Below are 17088 nucleotides of genomic sequence, written 5' to 3'. Positions count from 1 at the left end.
TGCCCAGTTGGTCCACTTCTTGTTGAAGGATCTGCATTGAAGCACTCTTGGAAAAGGGCCATGTAAAGTCTGAGCACCAGCCTCCTTATGTCCCAGAGCCAGGACCTACTGGGGCCTCTCTTTCAAGATGAAGGCCTCTGGGAGCACCACACCCACCTCTGGGAACGATTTCCTAGGGTATGCTGCTAATGAAAACCCTCCTGGGTCTCAGAACTTGCTTAAAATGGAACAGTTGTATTCCTGTTTTCCCTCTACTTCAAAACTTTGGGGGAGAGTAGCAGAAATCCATTGTTTCTGCTCTTTGATGTGAGAGGAAACCAGAATTTAGGGGAGGAAGGAACTTTCCCTAAAACCCAGAAAGGACTCTTGGGGGGCTTGTCCTAGAGCCAAGGTTTCAATTCAAAGTGATTTATTTTAGTTATTGTTTGAGGGGGTTGATTCAGATTATTGAATTAAATGTTTCTGTTTACAACTGATATACCTACATACTATTTTGTTGGGGTTTTTTTTGTTTGTTTTGGGGCCAAACCCGGTGATGCTCAGGGGTTACTCCTGGCTATGTGCTCAGAAATCGTTCCTGGCCAGGAAATCGAACTGTGGTTCGTCCTAGGCTAGCTCCAGCAAGGCAGATGCCTTACTGCTCGGTGCCACCACTCCAGCCCCATACTATTTTGTTATGTGCATTATTTCTAACTAGTTTAGAGTTATGATGAATGAGTTCAATCATACAAAAACACACAGGCACACATTTACCTTAATTGCCTTAAAACAATAGTGCATTCATTATATGCTTCTTATAAAGGCAGCTTTGATTAAAAACCATTAGTTTAAAGATCAGTCTAATTTTGAAAATAAATCAAAATATACACTGTGTAATTCTAAAATCTATTTTAGTCGTTTTGTACAGTTGCTACCTTATTAGACTATGGTTTTCAGGGTGCTCACCTTGCAAGAAACTGTCCCGTGATCCCTGCAAGAAGGGTTCTCTGAGTCCAGAGCCAGGAATAAGCCCTGAGTATTGTGGGTGTGGCCCAACATGCCCCCTAAAAAAGCAACAACAACAACAACAAAAACAATATAGACTAAATGGTTTAGGAGTACTTTATCTTTTTTGCATTATGACCACGTTGGATCAATCCTTTTTACCCAGTGAGTCTTCATTTCCTTTCTGCATAAAAGATACTCCCCTACAGCACAGGTTTTAGGAAAGGTTTAGTTGTGTAGCCCAGTGCTACCACAAAGTAAATATAAAGAAGTAAGAATTAGCATTTTAATAAATAAAAATAGCAGCACTTTGACCTGTGATTAGCTCTGCTTTTAGAATTAACAAAACTTTATTGGAAAGAGGGTAATGTAGCCATGGCAGGGTGTGTCTGAGTCTCTCCTTAGGCTTCAAATCTCTCTCTCTCTCTCTCTCTCTCTCTCTCTCTCTATATATATATATATATATATATATATATATATATATATATATATATGATTCATACTTCTAACATGTGAACTATCTGCAGAATAATACTGTAAGTTTCACAAGAAATAAATTGATCTTCATTAAAAAAGTTTTAATCAAACTACCACTTTATAGAGTAATGTCTCTTTTTTACCAGGTTTGCTGTGTTTCTTATGTGCCTTTTGAGCATTTGTATGTGTGTATTGGGGGGGGAGTGTTGTTAGATTGTGAGTGAGGACCTGTGCGAACAGGATTTACATGGGGTAGTGCTTATTGCTCATTGCTGTTTCACTTCTGTAACCCTGCTCTGCTATAAGAACTTGGCTATAAAAACAGATTTTTTTTCCCATGACAGGTCAGCCTGATCAAAGGTGACTAGGTACCAGGAAAACTGCTAGTTCCTGGTACTTTTTGGGTACATTCCAGGAAATACTGCAATGGTCAGATGAGCAAATCAAAGATAACCAAGAATACAGGAACTGATAAATTTACCTAAACACATCCAGGGGCCTGAAGATGCCAGCTTAACTTTTCTGCTTCTCTAGTAAACCAATTTTTAATCCCCTGTATCTCCCTATAAAAGTGAGTGAGCCTCAGCAGCGTTTGCCTTGCAAGCAGCTGATCCAGGACCAAAGGAGGTTGGTTCGAATCCCGGTGTCCCATATGGTCCTCCGTGCCTGCCAGGAGCTATTTCTGAGCAGACAGCCAGAAGTAACCCCTGAGCACAGCCGGGTGTGGGCCCCTCCCCAAAACAAAACAAAACAAAACAAAACAAAAAAAGTGAGTGAGCCTGCAAGCTCACTCCTGGGTTCCACCTTGTGTGAGGTGCAGCCCCAGCATGCTGGAATAAATTCCTTTGCTTTTGCATTACTGAACATCTCCTTGTGGTCATTGGGGGTTGGATATAGAGTCCGGAGGAAACAGTGTGTGAAAGCAGGGTATGTACACTGACAAGGATTTATGTGTGTGGCTTTGTTTCTCTTTTAACAAAATGAATCATTTTGTACTTCATTCTTTTTATCTAATACTTAATATTCATGTCATGGGTAGGACAAGTGCTATAATTTCACATAATTCTAGCAATATCCCTGTTCATAATTTCAGTTATGTTTAAGTTTTGCTATTAAAAACATTATTAATTGTTCATGCAAAAGTGGATTTATTCCTGACCTTGTGGGTTTGAAGTGAGCAGGCAGGTAGGGAAGGCAAGCCCTTTCCTTCCCTCCCCCCCCCCCTGCTCTTGCCAATGAATTCTTGGAACATGATAAAATTGCTTGGCATGCAATAAAACCAAGAGATAGGATAGGAAGGAGTTTCTTTGTCACTGACCTTACGCTACTCCAATCATTACTGCCTAATAAGACCTTTAACTGGTGCTTGCAGACTCAGAGAAGCATCTCCCACCCTTCACCCCCAGAGAAGTTCCTCTAGGAACAAAAAGCAGGAAATAATTATCGAAGAAGACCATCAACTACTCCCAACTTTACTCCTGACAACCACCCTAGCAACAGGACACATACCTAGATAGAAACCCCTATGTGAAGCAGGTTGGGAGAAATTCTATAAAAGTTAACTTGGAACAAATGAGAGCTGTGCACATCTGTTGCTTGACTATTTGGTGCCTGAGCACATATTCTTTGTAACTTCCCTCCTGAGATCTGGACTTTCACACTTTCACTCTGGGATGAGTTACTGGGGCTATCTCCACCTTTGGAGAAGCCTGTACTCTCCCTGGAATGTGTTACTTTCTTTTTTAAGTTTATTTAAAGAAAACACATTACATACTTGACATAGTTGATTACAATACATTTGTTTCCAGATTAATGAAAACAAGGTTATTAAAAAATGAAAAGAAAAAATTAAAATGGAAGAGAAGAAAAAGCAATAGAAAAAGGAAAAATACAGTAACAAGCACATTTGTGAAAATTGTTGTACCTCCAATAAAGACATGAATACAATGGCAGAAGGTTTAGTAAGCTCTTGTTAGCTATGCATCCTGTTAAATTGAGGTGTTCCTTTAGGGATGATAGCATCAAACAAATGAGGTTGTCCAGAAATCCAAAACACTATTAATAATACTATACAAGTATATACAAATACAAAGCACTATTAATAAATACTATGATTTTTAGAGGCATGTGCCATGTACTCAGTTTGCAGGCTCTGGTGTATGGGTCAGTAAACCCATAATCTTTCAAGACTCAGTTTACATCTTGTTCAGGAAAACAGAGACTATGGAGCAGGCCCATTTTATACATGGTGACTGTTTGTGGGAGTAGTTATAGTTGTTAGGCATCCTGGAAGAATGAAGAGAAGTGCCTGCACTCAAAAGCTGTGGTGATATCAGCTCAAAAAACCTGAAGTGTGGTCAGATTGGTGTCCCAAAGGGAATTGTAGAAAGTCAGTGATGAGACAGGGCCATCAATGATTCTAAATAATGGAGGCAGCAAGAACGTCTTCAGTGTGGCAAGGGGTTGACCCATCCTCTCCTCCCGAGATGGCCAGTTTTATGCTATGAGAAGCAGTGTACCCACAATCTTTTAAGGCTCTGTTTACATTTTGTTGAAGAAAAGAGTGAGTCTATGGAACTGTCCCAGTTCAAACATCTCATTATCCCTTTCGTATCCTCTCTCTCCCCTTCCTCAGTACATCTTTTCCTTTTCCTACAAAGGGCAATTCCTTGCTCCAGCCTGAGTCCAGGTGGTAGGGATTAAGTCTTTCACCCTCTTTGTAAATTTTTTCATCAAACCAGCACCTTGTAGAGTAATGTCTCTCCTTTCCCAGATTTTCTATGTGCCTTGCATGCCTTTTGAGCATTTGTATGTGTTTGATGGTGTGTGATGGTTTGTGTGTGTGTGTGTGTGTGTGTGTGTGTGTATGTGTGTGTGAAAGCAAAGGCATGTGTGTGCTCAGCAGAACAGGTGACTGGCCGGACTTGGTGTCCATGTCTTGCAGTGGCTCACTAGAGAGCTTATCAATCCTAGATCTCCCTAACCACTTTCCTGGATGGTAGAGGTGGGTAGAGAGAAAGAAACAGAGTTCCTTCTGGGGCTTCTGCAGCTCCTGTCTCTCTCCTTCCCACTTCACATGAGTCACCCGAGGACACCCCCCCCAACTGGCATCAAAAGCAAAGTCAGTCCCAGACCTTACCCAAGCCTTTCAGGTTCATTGCCTTGTCTCACAGAAAAGAATTTCAGGAGAAGGCAGTGAAGTAAAAACAGGTTTTATTTGGAAGTACTGCAGAAGGGGAGGGCGAGAACGGGAAAGGGAAAGAGTAAATGCTCTCAAGTGAGAATGAAGGCTCCAAAGCCAGCCAAGAGCATCAGTGTACATCCCAGTATTAAAGTAGGAAAGTCCACATCTCAGGAGGGGTGATGCACAACGTGACTTGTGTGTGCAGATACCAAGTGAATGGGCTGGCAACACACAGGTGTTCTGGCAGCCTTCACCAGCAGTGGAGAGGCCCCCTGTACACATCCCAGAGTGAAAGTAGAAAAGTACACATTTCAAGAGTGGAAGATGTGGGTGACATGTACTTAGGCACTGTGTATAATGGCAACACATATCTGTACAGCACTGACACATGTGTCCAGTGATCACATATTCACACCTCCTTTGGCTATGAGTGATAAGACCCTTTGGTAGAGGGTCTTAGACACATTGTTGGTTCAGAACTTTGTACAACAAAACCATAAATATGAAAACTTTGGAGCCATGTTACCTAACTACAATAAAACTTTAAAATAGGGGCCCGGAGAGATAGCACAGCGGCGTTTGCCTTGCAAGCAGCCGATCCAGGACCAAAGGTGGTTGGTTCGAATCCCGGTGTCCCATATGGTCCCCTGTGCCTGCCAGGAGCTATTTCTGAGCAGACAGCCAGGAGTAACCCCTGAGCACTGCCGGGTGTGGCCCAAAAACCAAAAAAAAAAAAAAAACTTTAAAATAAATAAAATAGAATAGGATCACACACCACAGGCAGGAACCAGATGTAGTAGTTGACGGGGATAGGATGTGAGCTCCTGAGTCAAAGAAATGACTCATCCCAGTTACACCAGCACCAATGATGCTGCCCTGACCTAGGGTAAGGTAGACCATGAGCCTTTCATTTTTGCTCACAGAGAAACTTAGAATAGATTTCTGTTAATTAAAGTCACATTGCAGGAGGAAGGAAGAAGAAATCCTGGGCAGCTGAGAACCAAACTTTGAGAAGCAAATGAAAACAAACAAACAAACAAAAAAACCCGAGAAGGTATAGCAGAGGCTGTAGCTCCATCTAAACTCATGAGTTTCCCAAGGAAAACAAAAATGGTTTGGGAAACTTCTCTGAATAGCAAACAAGAACACCTTGTCTTTTCTCCTGATATACTCCTCCCATGGAAGAGAAAAAAATTTCTCTTGGTTAAATGTGTCTATTTGATCTTTGCTTTAGTGTCATCTAGGTAAATGCAGAAGCCATTTCTGGGAAAGATGAGCTAAAGATACTTAAGGCTAAAGCAAATCTTAAAGAATCCTGCTGAATCACCAGGGTTTTTGGTGCATTTTTTTCCATTTCCGGTTTCTCAGCCATTGCTCCTTAATAAACATTCAGAACCAGATTTTGGCAGCCTGAAAATGGCTAACAGCTTTCAGGGCTGTTATGAATGGGGCTAATTAAGAGACTTGGGTAGCTGGGCCAAAAGAGCCCAGATGGAGAGCAACAGTTGGTAGAATTGCAGTAAGTAGGAGAAAACAAACAAAACCCCAGACTTCTGGTGCCTTTTGCATTTCTAATTTTATTCTGTTTTGCTAAGGGAAATGAACCTAAATAGGAGAGCTAAACTGTTGGCTGCGATTTCTGCGGAGAAAGCCAACATTCTAAGACTTATAATGACAGCATTATGGGAGGAAATAAAATTTATTTTATTACCTCTAAGAATAAAAATGTTCTCATGCTTCTAAGAAATAACGGGTTGGTCTATGTCCACTGTAACAAATAATCAGCAGAACTGGTTTCACACACACTTTGATGGCTTCCTGAAAGGGCTGTGTGTGAACACACACATGCATACGTGCACACACGTACACATATATATTCCTGAAAGCTGGCTTGGGTGAAAGGCAACCAGCAATAGCTTCTTTCCCTGAGCCATAGTTGCTCACCCAGATGAGCTAGTCAATCCCTACCTACTCCCACCCTGAAAGTTCAACCTTTCATTTTCATATTTACCCCCAACTCCTTGAAAGATGGTTTCTTACATTGGTGATGGGAATGTTGCACTGGTGATGGGTGGTGTTCTTTACATGACTGAAACCCAAACACAATCATGTATGTAATCAAGGTGTTTAAATAAAAGAAAAAAAAAGAAAAAAAAAAAGAAAGATGGCTTCTTATATTCATTGGCAACATAATGGAACTAGTGATCTTGTTTCTGATACTCTTGTCCTTTGCTATTTCTTATTTATTTTCCTATAGCTAGTAGTTATGCCCTTGTGTTCATTGTCTATTTCAGTTAAGTGGAATCTTCTTTCTTTTGATCTTGATCAGTCAACTGAAAGGCTTGGCCTTGACTTCTAAAATCCTTGACTTCTAAAATGTTGGTTTTATAGATTTTCTTCTAAAATCTTTTCACTTGTTTTCATTCTAATCTTTTTTGTTATTGTGTTTACTGATTCCTTTGTATTTACTTCTTCTAGTTTCTTCACGTTCAAATGATATTTTTGATTAGATGTTTTCTTTTCGATCAGACATTTACACCTATCAGTTTCTCTTTAAGTACAGTATTACCCTATTCCAAAAGTCCTGTATGCTGTTTATATTTCAGTTATCTCAATACATTTTCTGATTTCTTTTGTAATTTTTGAGTGGAAGTTTGAGGGTGTGTTATTTAATATCCATATGTTTATAGAAATAGTGTTCAGTAGTCAAACTTTGATTCTACTACTGGATGATTTATTAAAAATTGGGCTGGTTATTTAAAAGAAAACAATATAAAAGGGGCTAGTTTAGAAATTCATTTAGAAACAATAAAAAGAGCTTCTTTAGAAAGCCTGGTGGAGAGGAAGGGACACTTGGGATATTGGTGATGGGAATGTTACACTGGTGAATTTTTTTTTTCAGGCCTCCCAATGCTTACCACAGGCTGTGTTCTTTACACTGACTGTATAGAAAGAGGAGGTAGGGGTAGGTACAGTAAATGCTCCCCATATACACCTCAAACTAGGCCCTTTGCCTGGTCTGTATTGTGAATGGGGGTGGGCAAAAAAAAAAAGAAAGCCTGGAATATTTGAGAGTGAAAATAGATTAGTTATCTTGGAATATTTGAGTGTGAAAATAGTTACAGTTATGTAGATAATTCTGGGAATATATTTGGAGATAATGTAGGGGAGAACAAAAAATATTCCAAAACTATTGAGAAAGAAAGAGAAATACTTGAAAAATAAATAAATAGCTCAAGATAAAATTTTAGTTTATGTTGTTCATATATAATCAAGAATACATTAATTAACAGAGGAAATCATCAATAACATTTTTGGTAATGTAACCATAATCTCATGACTATACCAGTATTTTCTTTAAAAAAATAATTCTTTTGGGGCCACAGAGACAGCTGATCCAGGACGTTCAGTGGTTCAAATCCTGGCATTCCATATTATACCCCATGCCTGCCAGGTGGATTTCTGAGCGCGTAGGCAGGAGTAACTGCTGAGCACCACGGGGTGTAATGCCTCCCCAAACAAAACAAAAAAACAAAAACAAATTCTTTGAGTTAGAGCCCTTGTGTGTATTGCCTTACACAACCAACCTGATTTTAATTCCCAGCATCCCATATCCCTGAGTACTGCAAGGAGTGATCCCTGTGTGCAGAACCAGTAGTAATTCCTGAGTATCACTGGGTGTGGCCCAAAATATGTTCATATATATTATATATATTTGTTTTTATTCTCTCCCCACCTCCCCTTTTCCTTTATGTTGTTATTATTTCAGTAGCTGTTGTTGAGATGTCTGTGGGTCGCATACATGCCTGGCTATGGTGTTCCCACATTTTTGTAGCTGGGGTGCTTGCTTAGGGTGTCATATCAGTTTGTGCTACTTGTACAATCATCCGAGTGCCCCACCCCTTCTTATATTGTTTATCTACACCTGATTGTGGTACAATTGTAAATTGCTTTGTGCTTCAGGATTCACAGAGTTGCAAGCATCATGCTTACATGTGGGGCACCAAGAGTTTGGACCCATGACTACATGCTCTTAAGGAAGATGCTCTAACTTCTGCACGCTTCCTCTGACCCTACCGAGTATGTTCATAGTGTGTGCTGATAGACGTTTTGCTCAGAGTCCTATAATTTAATTGGCTTTAGATCTGTTCTAAGCTAGTTTTTGAAATCTTGAGCTTTGTTGCTTAATTTTTCTTCTTCCCTTCTTCCCATTAATATTGATTTTTTGTTTGTTTTTGGCTCACACTTGGTGGTGCTCAAGGTTTATTCCTGGCTCTATAGTCAAAAATACTTTTGGTGATGCTCAGAGGAACATTTGAGATGCCCGTAATCAAATGTGGGTCTGCCACCTGCAAGACATGTGCCCAACCCACTGTATTTTCTCTCCAGTCCTTCCCAGTAACATCGAGCTATAAACTATGGTGTTTAGTAGGTTCATAATATCTGTCCTCTACAGATGAATAAAACTTAGAGTTATTTTGTGAGCAACTTTTACTTTTTGACAAGAAGTTTAAGCAGCTATTTCTGAGGATAAATAAATGATTAAGTAAAATCGTTAGGTTTTAACTGTCTATAAACCAACTGGGTTTTGGCCACCATCCCACATTTGATTTTAAAAACAAAACTCCCTGTTAAGGAGAATCAATAGAAATTGGACCATAGAGTCATTCATCATACATACTATGACTAGAGGTGAGCTCTGTTCTCTTAGGTGAGAGTGAGATCAATTTTAATGAGGTATTTTGCAGATTTGTGTTTATCTGAGTTCAATATGGGGGTTCTGCAGGCAATAACTGCACCTTAATGCTGACTGGAGCCATCCTGTAAGTCCTTGTTTGGTTCCCTTCTCTCCTGCATGTAACTTTCACACCTTTTCACCTATCTTCAATTGTCCCACTTATCAATAAGAAGAGAAATCCCAAGGCCTATCTCCCACACCCACTATTGGGCCTCCTACTCCATGTTCTCACCTATTCCCCCTAGTAAACACCTAAAGCCCATCATCCAACCATAGACCCCTTAACCAATAGGACTCTTTTTACCAGTGCACACATAGATATTAGTTACTTTTGTTTTCATCATAAAGAAAACTAGCTCTGTGAGCTTCTACTTAGATTTGAAAATTAAGGTGCAGAACGGACTCCAATATGCTACTGTTTCTCACATGAAATGTGAAAGGAAATATGGCTATGGTGAAATGTTTTTGTACACAATATTCGTGCTTCTATATGATACATAAATATAAAATGTGTCATATATGTATGATATACAAATATATGTAAATATACGCATCCATTGGTAGTGAAATGGAAAAATATAAAAGTGGCTTGTTATTTAAAAGGGGTATTTATTTAAAAGGAGAAGGAATTAAGATTAGAATTTACAAAATATGACTTATTTCATTATTTTGACTTAAAGTTGTTATTTTGGTGACTTTAAAAGTTGTATATGAGTGATCTCTGAGCACAGAGCCAGGAAAAGGCCTGAGAATAGCTAAATGTGACCCATAAACAAAGAACTTCCTCCCAATAAAACAGTAAATGAGGATGCTCATGACTATTTGCAGACCCTTTCATCCAATTTTGCTAAGAAGGATCTTCTCTTTCACATATGCCACAATAATGCCACTGCTTCTCTGTTTACTTCTCTGAGAATTTTTTCTCTTTTCTGCAATGTTTGAAGGGCATTATGTGACTCCTGAAGGGAACTGAGTTTGAATCCTTTTTGGTTTAACTTCATTTCATTTTTTGGGGGGAGGTTGTTTTGAAGCTAGAGATTAGGAGTCATTCTTGGTGGTGTTTCGGAGGATTCATCACAGCTCCAGGATTGAGCCTGACCTTCCTGCATGCAAAGCACGTGTTCCAGCCTTTTGAGCCATCTCTCCAGCCCAAACGTGGTGAAGGTGGGGAGATCTAGAAAGAGTGTCCATGCTAATAGCCAGTCCCTCCTAGTGGACAGAATCAGATACCACCATATCCTGTACAGTTCTGGAACAAAGACTGATGAATAGCTCAGAACTTCTATTCAATCTCCTACTTGAACTGAAGAATTAGCAAGGCTCTACAGTAAGTAGGTACCATAGGAGAAACCTGCTTATGGAAGGCCACATCCAGCTAATCTCAGGGCTGTCAGCTCAGAGATTTCTTGTGGGCTCAGGAGACCATATGGGGTGCAGTTGATCAAATCCACAAAAGCTATGTGCCAGACAAAAGTCTTATCCACTGTACATGAGCCCCTACACGGCATTTTTACCTTGAATTAAATCTCATCTTCCGTGTTCCCACCATCTCCCATATTTCCCTCTAAGGCAGCACTAACCACACTGCACTATTTCTGGTCATGTCTGTCTCCCTCTCTAGAGTGTGAGCAAATTGAGGGCAGTGACTGCCCTGATTTATCTTTGAGTCTCTAGTTTTTATTGCATGGTCTAGCACCTCTCAAGTGCTCAGTAGGGCTTCTGACATGAATGCATCCAATCAAAAAATTGTATCCGGGTGTTTGATGCCTGCTGTGAACATGAAAAACAGCATTATCATTCATTATGACTGCAAGATTTGAACCAAATGAAGATTTGGGCCATGATGGTTCCTGCCCAAAAGAAAGTGAAAGATTTGAAACGAATAAAGATTTGGACCATGGTAGTCCCCACCCAAATAGATGGATACCTTGTAGGAATTTGCTGAAAATATAATAGTCCTATGGTACAGAAAAGTCTAGATCACAAATAAACTGTTTGCGGTAATTATAAACAATCACCTATGTCTTCATCAGCTGGGTGGTTATAATATTGACATCAAATAGTAAGCCTCTGGATAAGTCTGATTATAGCCCTCCTCTACAGAACTAATCATGATGCTGAATTTTTGTAATAAACAGCATGTCTGATATCTTTAATAAAAATAGTGCAGCTTTATCTAAAATCTATATAACTTGGAATTATATAGACTGTATAACTTGTTTGAATCCATTCTTTTGCTTAGAACTATGTGAAGATCTTTCCTGGTTTATTATCCTAGTATTTTGGGGAGGATTTGGGCTCCACCTGTGGTTATACCTGACTCTGCACTCAGGAATTATTCTATTTTTGGGGGGGGCCACACCCAGCGGTGCTCAGGGGTTACTCCTGGCTGTCTGCTCAGAAGTAGCTCCTGGTAGGCACGGGGGACCATATGGGACACCGGGTTTCGAACCAACCACCTTTGGTCCTGGATCGGCTGCTTGCGAGGCAAATGCCGCTGTGCTATCTCTCCGGGCCCAGGAATGATTCTTGATGGTGCTCAGGAGACCATATGGATGCCAATGATTGAACCTGTGTCATCAGCTGTGTGCAAATGCCCTACCCTCTGCACTAGTATTCTGGCCTCCTAGTATTTATTTATTAATAGTTTTTATTTATTAATAATTTTTACTAATTAGAAAAATATTGCAATGCTAGACCGTGGAGCATATGAATATTTCACATGTTAAAAAAGTGATGGTATAATGGTATTTATTAAAATGCTTTTCCAGTGCAATGAATGGTCCCACAATCAGTATATGTGTGCACCATTGATCTATATCCTCACCATTCAGAATAGCACCAGACACATATTTTTGTCTGTCTGAATGGTTTTTTAGCAAGATCTACTCATTATTGCTATTTGAACTCACATTTTATGAACACATTTTCTTATATTGATTGGACTTTTTTACTCCTTTATTTTCCTAATGACTTTGCTACCTTTCTGGTATTGATGTGAAGCCATTCTCTGTAAATTTTGGTTATGAATGCTGTATCTTTTCTATGCATTGAAAATAATGCTTCTTTTGTTCTGTAGCTTGACTTTCTACTATTTTGGGATGTAAGAAAAACAGGAGTTCTACTTTTTAAAGCCAATTTCCATTTTTTCATGCCTAGAGTCATTTTTAAACCTTATTTAAGAAATACTTTCCCATGCCAAAATAAGGCTATAGTCTCCTATAGTTTTGTGTCAGCTTGAGATAAGGGACAATTATATTTTTGACATAGGATACCTGAGTGTTCTAAAACCATTTATTACATATTCCTCCTCCTTACTGATTAGCAGGGTGTCTCCTTCATATATCAATTGTCCATACATTTAAGGGTTGCTTTAGGGCTCTCCATTTTGTTTCATTGATCTATATGTCTACCTATGTATTAATAACTCACTTTTCTGTTCTCATCTTTATTGCCATTTTAGCTTTAACATACAGAAAAATCTATGCTACTATTAAGAAGATACTTTTTTATTTTTAGCTGGCATTTTTATATCTCTCCACAGAAGAGCTGATTCTAGAATTTAACCTATCACTAATGGAATTGGAAGAACCAATGGTGTATTTTTGGCCCTTCTATAAGTCATTCTTTCCTTCCAAAAACCTTTTGATGATGATCTTTGTCCTGATACACTAATCCTAGGCACAGAACTATATCTGAGGATTAAAAGCCACCATAATTCCCTGGGTCTCAGGAACATGCCATTTTGATTATGACTGCTTTAACACCCTTGTTTCTCAAGGTATTGATAAGGTAGTTGAAACAGGTGTGAGAATAGTGTATACCACATTGCCCATCATGTGGATGTCGTGCAGCAGGTCAGTCCTGTGGCTACGTAATCAATTGTGATGAATGACTGTAGATAGTAGGTGCCAACCACCAGAAGATGAGAGCTGCAGATGGAGAAGGCTTAAGAATGTCATGTTTGGGAGAGGATTCAAGGCATGGAGGCCAGAATGTGGAAGAGAGTGGTACCAGGAGAAAGAGAAGGAAGGATACCAGCATGGTGATAAGAAAGTCCATGAAGGGGCTGGAGAGATAGCATGGAGGTAAGGCATTTGCCTTTCATGCAGAAGGAACAGCGGTTCAAATCCCAGCATTCCATATGGTCCCCTGTGCCTGTCAGGCGCTATTTCTGAGCATAGAGCCAGGAGTAACCCCTGAGCACTGCCGGGTGTGTCCCTCCAAACTCTCCCCCAACAAAAAAAAAGTCTATGAAGGTCTATGGAGTGATGTCTGAGTAGGAGGCCTGGACCACAGCCAAAAATGGTGGCAGATATAGGTGATATTGTCAAAAATCATGAATAAAGTTTGCACTACCTCAGAAATATTCAGGAGGATGAATGTGAGCCAAGCACTGACCAAAATACAGTGTTGTTCTTGTGGGACAGGGTAGTGGTGGGACAGTGGATGGCAGATATTAACATAGCAGACATAGGACATGACCAACAGGATGAAGATTTCAAAGCAGGAGAAGCTCTGGAAGAGGTACATCTGCAGGAAGCAGGAGGGGGAAGCTGAGGAAGTGTTCCTCAAGCAAGAATAGTCAAACAGTGTAATGGTGGCAATGGTGGCAATGGTGGTAGTAGAGAAGATAGCCAGGGCACAGAGATTGAATAAACGAGTTAAGTAGGTTTATGGAAAATGGGCTCCATCACCACCATCATGCCAGGGTGATGATATTTACCATCAATGAGCAGGTAGAGAAAGAGGAAAATGGGGAACATGGGGAAGAAGAGGGGTGCAAGTTGAGAAGAAGATCAATCAAGTAGAAGGTATATAAAGAGTCTTCAGTTCCTTTACAAGTGGTGGCCCCAGTGTGAATCACAGCTGGCTGGCTACAGACTACTCCTAGAAGCATCAGAACATGACTAAAAGCCACCACAATCCAAAAGCTAACTAGAACACTCACAGTTTTCTTTTCGACTATGATTTTCTGATTCTCAGTTTCTATGTACCAGGAATTTCTTCGCACAATGCCCAATATGGGGAAGTGCCTAATAAACCATGAACAAAAGGGAAGATACTCTCTGGTAGAGAGGAGAGATGAGCACAAGCACTGGAAAGAACAAAGCTCACAATTATCTGGCACCATGACAGCAGTTTCAGAGTCCTGTGTTCAACCATACACAGACTAAGTTTCTCACAGCTATCCCACAAATCACTTGAAATTAGTTAAGTACCACATAATCTGAAGGAGGTAAGGTTGGTGGCATTTTTGCTGAAATGGTACATAGATTGATTTTATATTTGAAAAGAAACTTGATTGAATCCATTATGTAACCTTCTAACCCAAGTTAATTCTGGGGATGGCAGGAGATCTATAAATTCTTTTAAAAAATAAAGAAAAAATACAAAGGCAATATAAATGCTTTCAATAAGATTGTGAAATTATAAAAGGAAATTTCATTCCATTTGAGAAAAAAATAGTCTTGAAACGCAACTGTGTGTGCTCCTCAAATGCTAATTTTAGAAAATCATGACCCCTTGTTCAAGTAGTTTCTTTAAGGCTATATGAGATGGTTGACTAGTTCCTACTAACATATATATCAGAACATTCTGGGGGTGGTAAGTGGTGAGCCACTTAACAGATTTTGCCTACTATCAGCCTTAGAATGTTGATACCAAGCATTTGGCACAAGGCCATGCATTCCCATTGTGGAGTTCTTTACCTAGAGGCCCTGAGGAAAGAAGGTCCCTAGGTGAGAGCAAGGAAACTAAAGCTTGGAAAGAAAGGTCTACACATGGTATACGTCTCCTTGACGTGACTTATGAACCTTTGAACCTAGAGGATTGTCTGTGGTCCTCTGGACACAGTTCCTTTTTTTTGTGCTCAGTCCTTCTCACCTCTCTCTCCAGGCTAGGGCCTCATGTCTCTGAATCGGTGTTCTCTATCTCTATTTCTATCAGCTAAATCTCCTTTCTTGGACATCCTAAGGGGTCATGACTCAAGGAACTGCTTCTCCCAAGGAGATCTACAGAATTTTGTCAACTTACCCCAAGAATTGTTTTCTTTCCTGTGTTTCTGCTGCTGGGACTCTGGGTCCCATCTAACCAGCTGCCCCAAGACCTGTCATTGTATTCATTCTCCTTGTCTCATCATTCAAAGACCATTCATCCTAATTTGTCCATTCTTATCTGGCTTGAGTATTGAAAGGTTCAGATCCTTGGGAACTTTCTATCCCTACAAACTCACAAGATTAGAGGCCTTGTGTTTTTAAAAAATTGAAGCCTAAATGGAATCAAGTTGAAGTTGGATTCTCCTCAAACTGGAGAAAACAGACTCCACGGTACTTCCTGGATCACATCATATATCTTCCTCCTCCTAGTTGCTGCTACTCTACTTGTGTAACTGTTCCATCATTTCTTCCCTCTGCCCTGAAGTCTTCTAGTCTTGGGTCCAGCATGGAGGTTATCATAGAGAACAGACTACAAAAGCAAGATCCTGAGAGAAGACCATGGGATTTGCAGAGTCACCTGACTCCTTCAATGTTGTTGAGGATTAAGTCAATAGTCAATAGTCAACGTTTCCCAACTGAAATTTTTTAACTCATAGAACTGAGCTGAGGGACAACATTGATTCACCCTTTACTTGACTAAGTGAAATGAGGTAGCTACATGAGCATTCACATTACCACTTCTCTCCCACCAGTGACCCAAGAACTATTTTACTGGATTTTCGAAAATCACCTTTCTTTTTAAAAATAATATCTTTATTTAAGCACCATGGTTACAAACGTGTTTGTAGTTGGGTTTCAGTCATAAAAAGCACACACACACACACACACACACACACACACACACACACACCACACCCTTCACCAGTGCAGTCTTCTCACCTTTTTCAAAAATCACCTTTCCTTCTAGTAAAACCTTCTCGTGCACACAAAGATGTAAGAGAAGACAGGCACTGCAGGTGACTTGATCCTTTCCTCACAGATGGAAGGCCAGGCTGGGATGGGCTGGAAAGTGTCCACTAGTCAACAGAAGTTTGATATCAGAACATTTTCAGTCTTGGAAACGAAGTCTCCTGACCCTGGCTTTTGACTCTATCCTCTTAGTCAGGCCACATGGGGAATTCAGAATATGTGGTTTCCACCTGAAGGAACATTAATTAGGGTTAGAGAGAGAATTCCTGGGCTGAGCACAGACTGAATGCTAATGCAAAAGGATTGAATTACATCCCAGGAATCACATGAGTTCCTGAGCACCATGAAGAGCATCATTGAGCACAGAGCCTCTTGTAGACTTCCCAGCATCGTTGGGTATGGCCCTAAACAAATAATAAATAAATAAAATTACATTTGAGGTTTTTTATATTTTGGGAAGTGGATCACACCAGGTAATGCTCAGGCATTACTACTGGCTCTGCACTCTAGGATCATTTCTGGTGATGTTCAGAGTAATATATAAGATGCTGGGGATCAAACCTTGGTCAGCCACATGCAAAGCAAGTGCCCTACCTGTGAATTATTACTCCAGCTCCCCCTCCCCATTAGAGGGTTGTGTTTATTTTCAGTTTTTGAGCCACACCTCACAGCAGGGGTTACTCTTGGCTCTGCACTCAGAAATTGCTACTGGCAGGCCCAAGGAACCATATGGGATGCCAGGAATCAAACTCTGGTAGGCTGCATATAAGGCAAATGCTCTACTTGCTGTACCTCCA

The 17088-nt window shown here is 40.2% G+C and overlaps 1 long non-coding RNA gene and 1 pseudogene across 1 annotated transcript in view; one reads left to right on the top strand and one right to left on the bottom strand.

Moving 5' to 3' along the window:
- Positions 1-1029: 1029 nt before the first annotated feature.
- LOC126018357 (uncharacterized) overlaps positions 1030-17088 on the bottom strand; it is a 112250-nt gene continuing 96191 nt past the window's right edge. Inside the window, exon 3 of the long non-coding RNA XR_007498915.1 lies at positions 1030-1043. This is a non-coding gene — a long non-coding RNA (uncharacterized LOC126018357). The remainder of the gene's footprint in view (positions 1044-17088) is intronic.
- Positions 7547-7685, top strand: LOC126019408 (uncharacterized; annotated as a pseudogene).

The sequence above is a fragment of the Suncus etruscus genome, chromosome 9 (assembly GCF_024139225.1).
Source record: "Suncus etruscus isolate mSunEtr1 chromosome 9, mSunEtr1.pri.cur, whole genome shotgun sequence".
Classification (NCBI taxonomy): domain Eukaryota; kingdom Metazoa; phylum Chordata; class Mammalia; order Eulipotyphla; family Soricidae; genus Suncus; species Suncus etruscus.
The sequence above is the reverse complement of the archived record's forward strand: the minus strand, read 5'-3'. Positions and strand labels throughout refer to the sequence as shown.